Source organism: Pogoniulus pusillus, chromosome 8 (assembly GCF_015220805.1).
Source record: "Pogoniulus pusillus isolate bPogPus1 chromosome 8, bPogPus1.pri, whole genome shotgun sequence".
NCBI classification, from domain to species: Eukaryota; Metazoa; Chordata; class Aves; order Piciformes; family Lybiidae; genus Pogoniulus; species Pogoniulus pusillus.
Genome location: NC_087271.1, coordinates 23,740,605 through 23,754,900, shown reverse-complemented (window position 1 = coordinate 23,754,900; position 14,296 = coordinate 23,740,605). Strand labels below are relative to the sequence as shown.

General features: G+C 51.8%; 1 protein-coding gene across 1 annotated transcript in view; it reads right to left on the bottom strand.

The window, feature by feature from the left end:
- Window positions 1-8,624, bottom strand: part of MOB3C (MOB kinase activator 3C) — a 30,640-nt gene extending 22,016 nt beyond the window's left edge. Inside the window, exon 1 of the mRNA XM_064147606.1 lies at window positions 8,463-8,624. The gene's annotated coding sequence lies outside the window, so the exon portion shown is untranslated. The remainder of the gene's footprint in view (window positions 1-8,462) is intronic.
- Between the last annotated feature and the right edge of the window lie 5,672 nt (window positions 8,625-14,296).

Sequence of the window (14,296 nt, the reverse complement as noted above, 5' to 3'; positions counted from 1 at the left end):
TGTGTTTGTCCAAAAGAACAAAACCCGCATCCGAGGAAGGGAAGCGGGAGCCCAGCACAGCGAGGTGACGTGCCAGGATGCGGCCAGCCCTCCAGGCATGCACACAATGCAGCCAGCAGCTGCTGGGGGGGCTCGATGCTCCGAGGGGCTCGGTCTGGAAGTCACGGCTCGGCCGAGTGCTGAGCTCTCCCCTTCCTGCCTAGGCTAGCGGCAGGGACGAGGGCTGCACTATTTCCTTTGGGTTTGGTCTGGCTCGGTTTTTCTTCCCTTTTCCTCTCTGAAGCTCCAGTGGCAATCCCGTCCTCCCCAAGCTGCCCTGGACAGGCTGAGATTGTGCCGTTTGTCATTGCTAGTGGTGGTAACCTGAGGTCCAGGCCCCCTTGTCCTAAATGCTTTGCTGAGGCTTAGGGAAGAGAATGTTCTCCAACGGCCTTCTCCTGATGGGAGGAGGAGAAAGAGGTGAAAAAGAAAAAGGAAGAGGAAAAAAAAAAAGGAAAAGGAAAAGGAAAAGGAAAAGGAAAAGGAAAAGGAAAAGGAAAAGGAAAAGGGAAGAGAAATTATGATCTGGATGAGGGGATTGAGTCCATCATCAGTAAGTTTGCAAGCTAGGAGCAGGTGTGGATCTGTTGGAAGGTAGGAGAGCCCTGCAGAGGGACCTGGACAGGCTGGATGGGTGGGCAGAGGCCAATGGGGGGAGATTTAACAAGGCCAAGTGCAGGGTTCTGCACTTTGGCCACAACAACCCCAAGCAGCACTACAGGCTGGGGACTGAGTGGCTGGAAAGCAGCCAGGAGGAAAGGGACCTAGGAATACTGGTGCATAGTAGCTGAAGATGATCCAGCAGTGTGTCCAGGTGGGCAGGAGAGCCAATGGCATCCTGGCCTATATCAGGTTATTCTTCCCCTGTACTCAGCACTGGTCAGGCCACACCTTGAGTGCTGTGTCCAGTTCTGGGCTCCTCAATTCATGAGAGATGTTGAGGTGCTGGAATGTGTCCAGAGAAGGGTGACAAAGCTGGTGAGGGGCCTGGAACACAAACCCTATGAGGAGAGGCTGAGGGAGCTGAGGTTGTTTAGCCTGGAGAAGAGGAGGCTCAGGGCTGACCTCATTGCTGTCTGCAGCTCCCTGAAGGGAGGTTGTAGCCAGGTGGGGGTTGGTTTCTTCTCCCAGACAACCAGCAACAGAATAAGGGGACACAGTCCCAAGTTGTGCCAGGGGAGGTCTAGGCTGGATGTTAGGAGGAAGTTCTTCCCAGAGAGAATGATTGGCATTGGAATGGGCTGCCCAGGGAGGTGGTGGAGTCGCCATCCCTGGAGGTGTTCAGGAAAAGCCTGGATGAGGCACTTAGTGCCATGGTCTAGTTGACTGGCTAGGGCTGGGGTGATAGGTTGGACTGGATGATCTTGGAGGTCTCTTCCAACCTGGTTGATTCTATGATATGATATGATTCTATGATAAAAAGAAGAAGGAAGAGAAAGAGAAAAAGAAAAAGGAAGAAGAACAAGAAAAATAAAAAGAAAAAGAAAAGAAAAAGAGAAAAAGAGAAAGAAAAAGAAAAAAAAAGAAAAAGAAAAAGAAGGAGGTTCACAGAAGGGGGAAGTGATTTTCCCAAAGCAGGACTGAATGGTGCCCAAGTAAAACCTGGATGCAGAATTCTATGATTCTATTATATGCATCATTTAAAAGGCAGCTTTTAGCCCGAAGAAGTTTGCTATATAAAATGTTTTCTAAACTTGGTCCTGAGCCATGTGCAGATCCTATTTTGCTCAGCAAGAGACCAGGTAAATATGTTGCAAGAGCAACTCTGTGCTCTCCTCAAAACCCACCCATATGGACATCACTGAGAGGCAGCAGGACCTGGAGATGGTACCAAACAGCAGCAGGACATGCCCAGCAGGGATTTCTACACCACAGCCAGCACATGGCTGTGAGAGGAAATCCCTGGTGTGGGGGCAGCCCCTGGCACGGGTGCAAATCCCAGCATGGATGCTGCTGGTGCAATAACCACAGCCTTTTCCCACAGGCTGGAGTGTTGCTTTGCCACCATTACATAGCTGACAGCATGGTGGTGGTATCAAACCCTGCCACGCTCTGCTGAACCCCAGTACAACCAGGCCTGAAATGGTATGGGTTTAGGTGCTTTTTTTCCCCACAGAAGGGGTCACAGACATCATGCTATGTTATGCAGTTTGACTTTAATATTGGAGTATCCAAACTTTTCCCCAGCTCATGGGGCTGGTTGGGATTTTAACATCTCCAGCCCTGTTATCCTCATTTATTGCCAAGGGGCAATGCCTGGGGGATATTTCTTGGATGCCTTTTTCCTCCTCTGCCCCAAGCAGCTGCCTCTGACCATGTCAAAGAACTTGTTCCCTAGTTCTAAAAAAGATCATGAGCTTTTCAAAATGCCAACCAGTGGAGGGATCTGGCATCACGTCCTGGCTCCTAACTATCCTGAGGGGAAGGATCTCTGATAGCGCAGCTTCAGAGCCCTATAAGAGGCCAGGAGAGGCACAACAAGGCAGTAAAGAAAGTCCTTATCCGAGTCTTCCCACGCAACTGCCACATTCAAGGCACATCCTGTTGATAGCATCTCTAAAAAAAGCCTTCCATGGATTTTGCTAGCATAGCAGTTTCTAGAATATGCAGCTCTGTATACATATAGATTTATATATCACTACTGAAGAGGGAATACTAATCTAATAACACAGAAAGTACTGGGACACCCTTTGGGATGAGGCAGCAGCAGGGTCTGCCAGTGATGAGGCTGAGCAGCACCCAGCTCTGCAGCCAGCATGGGAGGGAGGACGTCAGCAGCACCTCCCATACTTTTACACCCTTCTTGTCATTAACTGATGCTGCCACTAAGCCAGGACATGGAGCTGCCACCACTGAACCAGGACACAGGCTGTACCCCTCCTGGCTGCTGTCTTTAGCCTTATACATGGATTATTTTCCCTGTCTCTCTCCTGCCACCAGCCAGCAGCAGAAGGCTCTGGCTGAAACATAAAGCCATTAAAATAAGCAAAACCAAACAATCGTGCCTCTAATGAGAACTCAGGATTTCCCCATCTAACACTTGGCACCTTCCCAGGACAGAGATAGCACAGCCCCCATGAGTCCTGCAGCTCCTTCTTTATCCCTGTCCCCAGCCACTTCACAACCCTCAGCAAATCTGAGCAGCACCTCTGCCCAGCACCCAAATAACAGCCTGTGACTGCCACCTCACAAGGCTGGACGGGCACCACAAGGCACTGTGCCAAGGCTGTGTCCTCCATCTCTTTACTGGCTAAATGGAGGATGAGCCACTCAATTATCCCCATGCTAGACTGGAACAATCCCACCAGGTCAGACAGTTCCTCTCGGTTAATATCACAGGAGACAAGGATTGGAATCTAATCTCAGAGGTTTCCCTGGGATTTCAGCAAGGCAAGTTATGCCAACAGAGATCTCTCTGTATTGACTCTTCTTCTGGCCTCAGCTTCATTCACTCTGCTACAGGAGCTATCTGCAGGCTTTTCCAGGCAGAGACTGGGTTGTTTGGGGGTGATGAGATGCCACCCTGGCAGATGGTATCCCATTAAATGTGTCACTTGCAGGGGCCATCAGCAATGAAATCAGTTCTCTGTTAATATGATGGAGTTCCCTTTTTCCTATGCCTCAAACCGCAACTCCTCTGCAATTATTGAGCCATAAACTAAGAAATAAACTCTGCATCTCACCTCCTGAAGCCAGACCCATAACTCATCCCACAACTTTCCCAGACTAAAAAGCCCCAGGTCCCCCAACCTTATAAGGAGAGATGGTCATTATCAGACTCCTCTTTGCTACTTCGTGTGAGGTTCCTCATGTAGATGTAGGAACCTGCAGCCTGTCTTTTACTCAGGATTAAAAAACAGAGTGACTTTTATGTGTTCTGGGAATTTTTTGTTTCTTAATTGACTTTTTCAGTTTAAGAGGGACAGGGATCTGCTCAGAAGAGTCCAATGGAGGGTTATGAGGACAATTAGGGGACTGGAGCACTGCCCGATGAGGAGAGGCTGAGGGACCTGGGGCTGCTTAGTCTGGAGAAGAGAAGACTGAGAGGAGATTAAATAAATGTTTATAAATAACTGAGGGCTGAGGGTCAGGAGAAGTGGGACAGGCTCTGCTCACTTGCTCCCTGGGATAGGACAAGGAGCAATGGATGTAAGCTGCAGCACAGGAGGTTCCAGCTCAACACAAGGGGGAACTTCTTGACTGGAAGCATCACAGAGCACTGGCACAGGCTCCCCAGAGAGATTGTGGAGTCTCCTTCCCTGGAGACTTTCAAGGCCTGTCTGGATGCATTCCTCTGTGACCTGAGATAGGTTGTATGGTCCTGATGTGGCGGGGGGGGGGGTTGGACGCAATGATCTCTTTAAGTGTTTTCCAACCCCTGACATCCTGTGATCCTGTGACCTGCATCTCTGCAGCATCCACAACTGGATCTCTGTGCTACCCTGTAAGCTGAGTATCAAGCACATGGAAATGTGCTTCATGTTTCAGTATCATTTGAATGAAAATACCAGTTTAAAAAAGAAAAATGAAAAAAAAGAGAGTAACAAACCTGCTAAACATCTACCAGATGTTTTCCTACCATGCATCTGTTAGAGATTCCTGGTAATGAGGGAGAAAAACCCAGCACTGCTTTAGTTCTGCGAGCAGTCCAGTCTCCTTCAGCCCACAGGGTGCCAGCATGGCAGTGCAGCCTCTCTTCTCTCTGGGCAGCAGCTCACACTGGAGTAATTAGAGGTTTTGCTCTCAGGATCGTTGCCAGCATTGCTAGTAAATTACCAAACTCATTAATAGGCCTTGTGAAACTTTACTGGAGAAAAATGTTCTCCAGACATTAAATTTAACACAAAGCCAAAAACACATCCTGAAGAATCAGAGAGAGGCACTGTGCCAAAGAACAGATTTGTTCTCTTTGCTCCAAGGCTTTCACTGCCCAGAGAGATTGATAGGCATGGAAGGATGAGAGCAGCACAGAGAGGGAGCTACACAGAGGCCAGGACCAGGGCTTAAAATAGCAGCTGTGGCCCTTACAGCCAGGATGCTGAGATGGGACATACCAGCTTGGAGCAAACAGGCTTTGGAAAGTCATCAAATCCTCAGTTTCTCCTCACACAGGGACCCAGCACTCACCCCTGCTGTCTAGGAAGAGAAGCAAAGTCCCCTGGGAATGGGCTGAGGCACATTGTGAGTCTAACTGGCAGAAAAGGGCATCAGCAGCAACGCAAGACCAGATTTTCCCAGTGTCAACCAGTGCTCTCCCATCACCGGCCTAGTATTTGGGACAGATCCATGTAAAGAGATGGAAAATGGGAGGTCTTCCAAGGTTTAACTTCAGCGTGGAGTTCAACTGAGCTTGATGTTCAGGGCTGTCACGTTCCTAGAAACCAGGCTGTGGTCTGCTGGGATGTGGGGTGGGGCAGAAGACCCACATGAGTTCAAATTGCTGCTCTCACTGCCTGTGTTGGGAAATCCAAAGTAAGACCTGCCACTCAACAAGCTTAGGCAGCAGCTTCCTACAACATGACCACACACATCTCACTGCCAGTTCATGCTGGTGGGACCTGGACCAGTGCCGTGGCAGCAGCCTGCAGCTCTCCGCCATTGGTTCCCACATGTAAAATCAAAGCTTCCCCAAGAAGAGCTTTGGCAAAGGCTGCAACCTCCAGTTCCCCACACCACAGTTCCCATCACAGGGTGGTGCCAGCACCCCAGGGGCTCACACATCCCTTTCTGAAGCATTTGCAAAGCCCAAATCAAACTTCATCCAGCTAGAAGCAGACAGGCAATGAAGCAGGCAGTTGTGGAGCTGGAGACTTTCCCTGCTGTCACCCTCTGCCAAGGGTGGTCAGAAAGAGAATGAGAGGAGCTGCTGGCTGGAAAGAGGCTACTGCTTCTCATGGGACATCCACACAACAGCATGCTCTGTGCTTAGTCCCATCCCCTCTCCCAAAATAGCCTCAGCTTTGCAGAAGGTTGGCTACAAACCCAGCTGAGTGGCCACAAAACCCCATCTGCATCTGTGAAGGTTGCTGGCTTTAGTCCTGTCCCTGTTTTCACCAGTGGCAGCAGAATCAAAACTCGGTTGGATTTAGCAGGGCTAAAGTTTGCAAGAGCAAGGCAGAACCACTTCTGGGGTTGGAGCAGAGAGAGACATGTGAAAAACTGATTTCCTAGATTGCTGGGAGGTCCAGAGATGAAAGGAAATCAACTGGAAGGGGGCCTTGTGCATCATAGGCCCTGGTAGAAGAGAGAGTGGAATAGACTGAGAAATTAAACCAAAAGCAAATGCTCTTGGGTCCATGATCAGGTAGGAGGGAAGAGCAATGGTGATGGCAAAGTTTTACTTCAGATCGAGTAGTTAGGGGTTTCAAATTAATGTTTCTTTTGAATTTTCTTGGAATTTGTAAGAACTAAAGATGTACAAACCTTCAAACCTCCACTCCAACAATAGTTGTGCAGCATTGGGTGTGGAAGTGGAAGCCCCATCTCTGGAGACATTCAAGGTCAAACTTGATGGGGCCTGAGCAACCTGCTCTAAAGATATCCCTGTTGGACAAGGTGACCTTTCAGGGTGCTTTCCAGCCTGATGCATTCTATGGTTCTATGTAAGTTCAGGGTCAAATTAAGTCACTCATTTCAGATTTGAGGGATGTTTTTTAGTAGAGCACTTTTTTCCCTCTTTTCTTTATCTTATCATTACAAAATCACAGAGGAAGGCAAGATGAAGGCTTTGTTGTAAATTAAAAACAATTCTGAAAGGTCTGTTAGAAGCTAGAAAAATGAAAGGGGAAAGCAGACAGAGTGACAGGAGAGAAGCTGCCTCCCCACCAAGTCCTGCAGGCTTGAGGCAAGTTCACCAAATAAAACTTCTGGGTTTGACCCCAAATAAGCTTTTATCAAGAAGCCAGCAGGGAGAATCAGTCAGACACACCATCAGTCTCCAGTGCCAAGGGCACCAGGCATGGTCTTGTGTCATCTGCCTCAGTTTCCCTGGTTTAATCTCCTTCCTCAGGCTGTCTTTATATCAAGGGCTGCAAAAGCAAAGGCTTCAGGGGAAAAGCACAGCTCCTCATGGCTTCAGGTACCATAGAGCGAAGTGTAGGCTAAATACTGCCAATGCTGCACATGCCCCTTGGGCTTCCCCAGCGCATCTTGTCTTCAGCTGCTTCCATGTTTTAGGGGATTCCCTTATCCCCACCACAGGCAGCACAAAAGTCCCATCCTTCCCCGTTCCTGGCAGAGGGGCAGGACAGGCATCAGCTCAGTCACCATCTGCCAGAGCCCCAGAGCAGCCACCCGGCTTCCAGATGGACAGTCTGACCAGAAATCAGCTGGCCCTGGGGCTCAGCCACCTTTTTGCTGCTCTAGGAGGTGGTGTTGTCTGGCTGCTGACTCAACAGCCTGTCTCTGAGCTTTCCTTCAAGCTCCAAAGAAGACTTGTTGCAAAATTTGGTCTTCAACCTGTCCTAGAACATCTTTGGAAACAGGGCTACTTTTTGGTGACCTTATACCCCAAAGACCAAGGCTGCTTCTCCTGAGCAACTCTTGATTTTCAGCCACACCAACTCCAACTGAGGCAGGAGTTTCCTCAGGGAAGGAAACGTATCCTCTGTTTTCCAGACTTTGTGATAGTCATGCCCAGTTTTAATCATCCAAGAAATGGGGGCTGCAGAAAGAGGATGCTGGGGAGCAATGTCTTGGAGTGCTGGCCCTGCTCCCTCTGTGCTTCTTGACAGAGCCAAGCCCCAGCTGGGCTGTCCGTGAGAAATGGGGCTCTTGGCTGCTGATCCCAAATATAACCCAAACGATGGAAAATTCCAGGAAACAAGCCAAGGCAAGATGCTGGAAGGGGGATCAAGGCCCAGCACGTGGTTTGGGGGAGCTGCAGAGAAGCTCTGAGCTCTCAACAGCATCCTCTTGTTGCCAAACTGTCCTTGTGCAAACCCTGCCAGTGCCGTGTAAAGTCCCAAGGGGTGAGAGCATCCTCCAAGCCAGCCACCAGGCACCCATCTCCAGAGCAGCCATCACTGGAGCACCAGCAGGATTCATCCCCCTGTCCCTAGCTGGGGCAAGCTGCCAACGGGAAGTTGTGCTGGTGCTTCCCCCAGCTCGCCTGGCCCTTGAAAATCCCCAGCTTGTGCAAAGCAGACTCAGCACGGGTTCCAGGAACGGGACCACACAGCTTGGCTTGCTCCCGAGCTGGCTTCACTGGCCCCTGCTTGGTCCTGCTCCTTACTCTGCCTCCCTGTTCCACCGCTAGCAAAGCAACAGCTCCCTGTGGACCACAGCCAAAGGCACAAAAAAGTTTTCCCTGAGTCACCCAAGATACCTCCAAGCAAGACCTCATCTCCCCAGGCTCAGAGGCAGCGTACCCAGTTCATTCACCACCCAGTGATACACAGTGGGGCCAGGGAGCTTTGGAGTACCTCACTCCTGGAGGCTGCGATCTCACTGCTGCCACCAATGGCGTGCCGGGAGCCCTCCAAAGATGTGTCCGATGGCCCTCACGGTGTCCAGCTGCTCTGGCTCGGTCCCGCGGGGTGTACTCTGCCGTCAGAGCCGTAATCCCAGGCACTAGGAGCTCCAGGCCTGCGAGCTCAGGGAAAGAGACGAAAGGAGATAAGGCAGCTGCTGAAAACACATCTCCACCGCCTGCCCCCGCCCACAGCCTTTCGCCCTCCCTCCGACCCTGGCAGAGCTGCTGCCGGGGCTGTCCCGCCAAGGCGCTTGGCGTGTGCCCACACTATGTGCTGCCGTGCCCGGCAGGTCCCCCCTGTCCTCTGCACACCACCAGCCGCCTGCACCAGTCCCTGCCCCGACGTCGCTGCTCCCGGACCCTCTCACGTCCTCAAACAGGCTCTCTTGGTATTTACGCTCTGGCAGCTGAGCCCAGACGTGCTGGAAGAAGGGGGAAGAGCCTTCTACAGGCGTCCATGCGCCAGCTGGCTGAAAGACCACTCCTTCCCGGGCTATCTCCAACCGGGTCTTGCCCAGCCTGTGCTAAAAGCACCCAGGAACATCCTCAGCGTGCAGCACCAGGACTCACCTCATCTCCCAGGACTCTGCTTTCAGCCCCAAATCCCCCCGAGGCACTTTCTGCTCTTAGCGAGGGAACAGCAAAAGTAAAACATTAAGAAGACGACGCCCGAGGCAGGCTCCCCAGCGCGGCTGCCGGCGCCTCAGGGCTCGCAGAGGCAGCGAGGGTCGCTGCGCTCCGCCGCTCGCTGCTGCTCGGTTAGCGGAGCGCCGGGGCCCAGCGTTCTTGTCCCGCCGGTGATGTCACATCCTGACCCTGCCGGCAGCTCCAGTCCCTGCAAAACCCCCTGGGAAGCTGGCCCGCTGGCCTCCCCGCACCATTCCTGGGTGCTGAGGTCTGCTTTGTCTTTGGTGTGCTCCCAGGTTTCACAGGACAGCGGCACGCTGAGGACATGAGACAAAATCCTGCCGTGTCCTCCCCCTCCCTCCTTTGCACAGTCCCTCTCCTTTCATCCTCCCCCCCCCTCCATACACACACAAAACTCAGCTGGAGGTTTCAGTGCCGCGCCAAGCTGGATGCCATCCCAAACAGAAAAGCCGAGGAGAGGGCAAAGAAAAGAAGAGGAAAACTTTGGCTGCCCAGAGCAGACTCCCTTTCTGTCAGTCGGAGCTGGGGTTGAGTTCTGGAGCATGCTGCTGTGTTCAAATGCTCAGAGCGAAACTGAGCCTGCACCAGCATGCACAGCACCGAGGAGCAGCCAGACAGCGTGGGACGGCTCGGTGGAGGTCTGGGCTCTGCTTTGGAGGCAAACTCCCAGGTGGAGATGTAAAACTGGTGGTTTACTCTAACTGGTAGGAACCAGTGGGGTGGGAGGCAGCAATGCAGCCCTGTCGCTCGCAGTCCGGTTCTTGGCACAGCAGTGTGCTTTTCACAGGGGAGCAACCTGTCTTAATCATGGCAAGATGAGACAGCAACCGTGTGCTGGGCTGCAGCAAGAGCAGCATGGCCAGCAGGGCAAAAGAGGATTCTGCCCCTTTACTGCTCTCAGCAGACCCCACCTGGAGCACTGTGTGCAGTTCTGGGGCCCCCAACACAAGAAGGACATCGAAATGTTCGAGCCAGTCCAGAGGAAGGTGACAAAGATGATCAGAGTGCTGGAGCAGCTCTGCTATGAGGACAGACTGTGAGAGTTGGGGCTCTTCAGCCTGGAGAAGGCTTTGAGGACTCTTTGTAGTGGCCTTCTAGTATCTTAATAGGGCCTACAGGAGGGCTAGGGAAGGATTGTATACAAGGTCTTGTGATGACAGAACAAGGGGTAATGGGCAGAGGGGAGATTTAAACTAGATGTTAGGAAGAAGTTCCTTCCAGTGAGGGTGGTGAAACACTGGCACAGGTTGCCCAGGGAGGTTATGGATGCTCCCTCCCTGGAGTTGTTCAAGGCCAGGTTGGATGAGGCCTTGAGCAACCTGTTCTAGTGGAAGGTGTCCCTGCCTATGACAGGAGGTTGGAACAAGATGATCTTTGTGGTCCCTTCCAAGCGAAACCATTCTATGACTCTATGAGATACAGAGATTGCTGGAAATATCTGCTGACTGCTTAGCACCAGGGCAGGTCCATCTAGGGAAGGGTTTCTAGGCATTTAGTAAATGTTAAACTCAGGTTCAGCCAAACACTTGCAGGGATGGGGCAGGCTAGGGACCAGGGCTCAGGCCATGGTGGAGGTAAGAACCAGCAGGAATGTGAGATAGTAACGTACAAACCCAGCAGCCTGAGATGGCAGAAAGATCCAGCTGCTAGGTACCTTTGTATGAAGCAGGTTTAGGATGTTTGCCTTCATGAATCCCACCTGGCTTCCTCTGCTTCTTCTGCCATGGATTTACCTTCTGACCCCATTCAGACTGTGCATCCAGTGAGATGCATCTCTGCAAGATCTGGGCTGCTTCCTCTGGAATGAGGCTTTTCGGCTATAGAAGATGCCAAGGTTTGCCCTTGAGGCACAATGTTCAGAGACACTCTTTAAAATCGAAGTTAGATGCTCAGCACTGGCAAACACTCTTGATTATCCAGCAGCCACCCAGAGCAGGAAGCCACGAGTAGCTCAGTTTGCGGCCCTAGAAGGCACCTTCTTTCCTTTTCTCTCTCTCTCTCTCTCTGTGCCAGTGCAAGGCACTGGATTTGTGCAAATGTGATATAAACTGTCACCTGAAGCAGCATCTTATTAGGAGCAAAGACCCATAGCACTGGCCAGCAGCTGCTTGTGCATTACTTTTGATCGGAGCCAGACAGATCTGGGGCTTGCACCACCCTTGCAGCCTCTTGCTTTAGTGCCTGTTCTTGTTTGGGATGTTTACTGAAGGGCAGGTCATGGGCCAGGTGATGGGAGAAGGACACACCAAGGACATGCAGGATTCACCTGTGCTTGGCATCTGTTGCAACATAAGATGGCTGAGATGTCTCACACCTGCAGGATCTTTCTGCTGAAAAGGTAAAACCTGGAGGCAAAGCACCCTGCACACTCAGCTCCTGGGGCAGGAGGGGAGTTGTCAAAATCATCTGTCTGGCCACTTCCCACCACACATACCAGCTAAGTCAGTGTAACCCCAAAGGCTCTGCTCTGTATGTACATCCACCCCAGGACCTGCAGGCTGGTCTATGGAGCAAGAGCCTTTCCCATATCAGCCTTGCCCTCTCAGTCATTGTAGACAGTACCAGGTCTAAGTAACACCCCTAAGATTAGGATCCAGCTCAAGAAGCCCAGCAGACTCTTCCTGGATGCTGGCAAACTAGCCCCTGTGCCTTGCTCCAGCAGGTTCAGGCAGCAACAGCACCTCCACGACCCTTTGTTGGGGCACCTGTGGGAATGCCTCTGACACTGAATGCTCAGTGCTTGGACATCACAGCTATCTTGAGTCCTGGCAAAGGCTGAACAATGCTGCTGTCCTCCATCCTGGGAACCCAAGGGATGCAGGAAACCACAAAATATCCAGACCTCTTGAGCAGGAGGCTGAGGTGTATGGAGAAGCTATAACTTCCAACAGCTAATGCCAAGCTAGGAGGAAACTTTCAGCTGAAACCTCTACAAAAAAAACTAGGCACAAGTCCAAAACTGAGGGGGCTTGGTCATATAGCAAAGATCCCAAAGGGAACTCATAGCCAAGATTTACATCCAGGCAAGATGGAGTCAAAATACTTAGAGGTGAAAGGGAGCCCTCCCATCCTGAATGGTTTGGAGCTAAAGGAGAGGGCCCAGGAAAGCAGCACAAGAGCTTATGCTACACCAGCTGCCTTCCCACGGGTCCACTGGAGTGAGCAGGGTTAGGGAGCTACCCCTTGCAAAAGGTTTTGAAACCTCCCAGAGCAGAAATCCCACACTTCCAGGGCTGCCCGAGGTGCCAGCTGCAGGAAGGGAGGGGAGGAGTGACACGGGGGAAGGGAAGAGGTCCCGGGGCAGCGCTGGGGCAGAAGGGATGTGTTATTGTGAGGACGCATTTATCTGCTCGGCAGGAAGGAAGGGGGGGGTTGGCTCCGCTTCTGAGGGCAGGTGCACAGCTGAATTTATCAGGGGGAAGGAAGCAGGGAAGGAAGTGAGCCCCGAACGCTGGACGGCTCCGTCAGACCTCACGGGTGTTCGTGGAAAGAGGCCCAACGTGGCAACACAGCTTGGCAGGACACAGCTGCACCAGGGGGTGTGTGCAGTGAGGCCCCTGCAAGCCCCCTGCCAGCTACAGAACTGGGCCAGGCTCTTGCTGGACACATGATGCCCTGAGTGCCCTATGGGCCTTCAGACCCCAGGAGCCAGGGGGACAGATGTGTGTGCCCAGGCAGGGTCTGAAGGCTCTGTGTGCCTATGCAGACCACAAGACACAGCAAAAGGAGCAGTGGGTTTGCTCTGGTTATTACTTAACGAAATTCAACAAGGGCAAGTGTAGAGTCTTGCATCTAGGAAAGAACAACCTCAGGTATAAGATGGAGACTGACCTGTTGGAAGGCAGTGAAGGGGAAAACGATCTGAGGGTCCTACTGGATGGGAGTTGACCATGAGCCAGCAATGTGGTCTTGTAATCAGAAAGGCCAATGCCATTCTGGGGTGTGTTAGAAGGGCTGTGGTTAGTAGGTTGAGAGAGGTTCTCCTGCCCCTCTACTCTGCCCTTCTGAGGCCACATCTGGAGTACTGTGTCCAGTTCTGAGACCCCCAGTTCAAGAGGGACATGGAACTGCTTGAGGGAGTCCAGCACAGAGCCACAAAGATGATGAAGAGAATGGAACATGTCTCTTACGAGGAGGGCCTGAGAGAGCTGGGGCTTTGCAGATTGGAGAAGAGGAGAAAGAGAGGTGACCTCATCAATGGTTATAAATATGTAAAAGTGAGTGCCAGGAGGCTGGAGCCAGGCTCTGCTCAGTGATGCCCAGTGACAGGACAGGGGGCAATGGGTGGAAGCTGAGGCATAGGAAGTTTCATGTAAATATGAGGAAGATTTTTTTCTCTGTGAGAGTGACAGAGCACTGGAACAGGCTGCCCAATGGAGTTGTGGAGTCTCCCTCTCTGGAGATACTCAAAACTCACCTGGACATGTTCCTGTGTGATCTGGTATAGGAGATCTTGTTTTGGCAAGGGGGTTGGACTTGATGAACTTTTGAGGTCCCTTCCAGCCCCTGACGTTCTGTGATTCTCAGAGAGATAAAGGACACGGCCAGAAAAGCTTGTCTCAGCTTTGCCGTGTCAGGAACAGCCATTTCCCATCTCTACTCCACTAAGTCTTGCATAAGCTCAGAGACAGGGAGTGAAAAGCTCAGCCACATGCACGGGAGCCTTACCATTTTCTAAGGCAAAGGGGAAAAAAAGCATACATAGATGAATAAAAGCACTGGAGTCATCATCTGCAGTGAGGCTAAGAACACTGTCCTTCAGCCTGCACTTCCTTGGCTGCTGCAACAGCCACCCTTCACAAGGCAGGATGACTCCCTGGGGAGCAGGATGGGCTCTGGGTTTCCTGCTGATGTTGGGGTACATCTCCCCAGGGTGAGTGGGCAAGTCAAGGGTTTGAGACACCGACCAGAAAACACCTCTGGCTGCAGAAGTTGTTCCACCACTCCTAGCAGGAACTGCTGCCACATCCTTGGCCCTGGGCTCTCCTCCAGTCACAGCAGACCACAAACAGTATAGAGGGAAGGAAGTGGCTTCCTACTGCACTTGCTTTGGCCATGAGGTCCTTGCTGCAGAACGTTGCAGGGGCTGAAGTCTACATAGGACCACTGGGAGGACTTGGGCTTCTCGGTGAACAT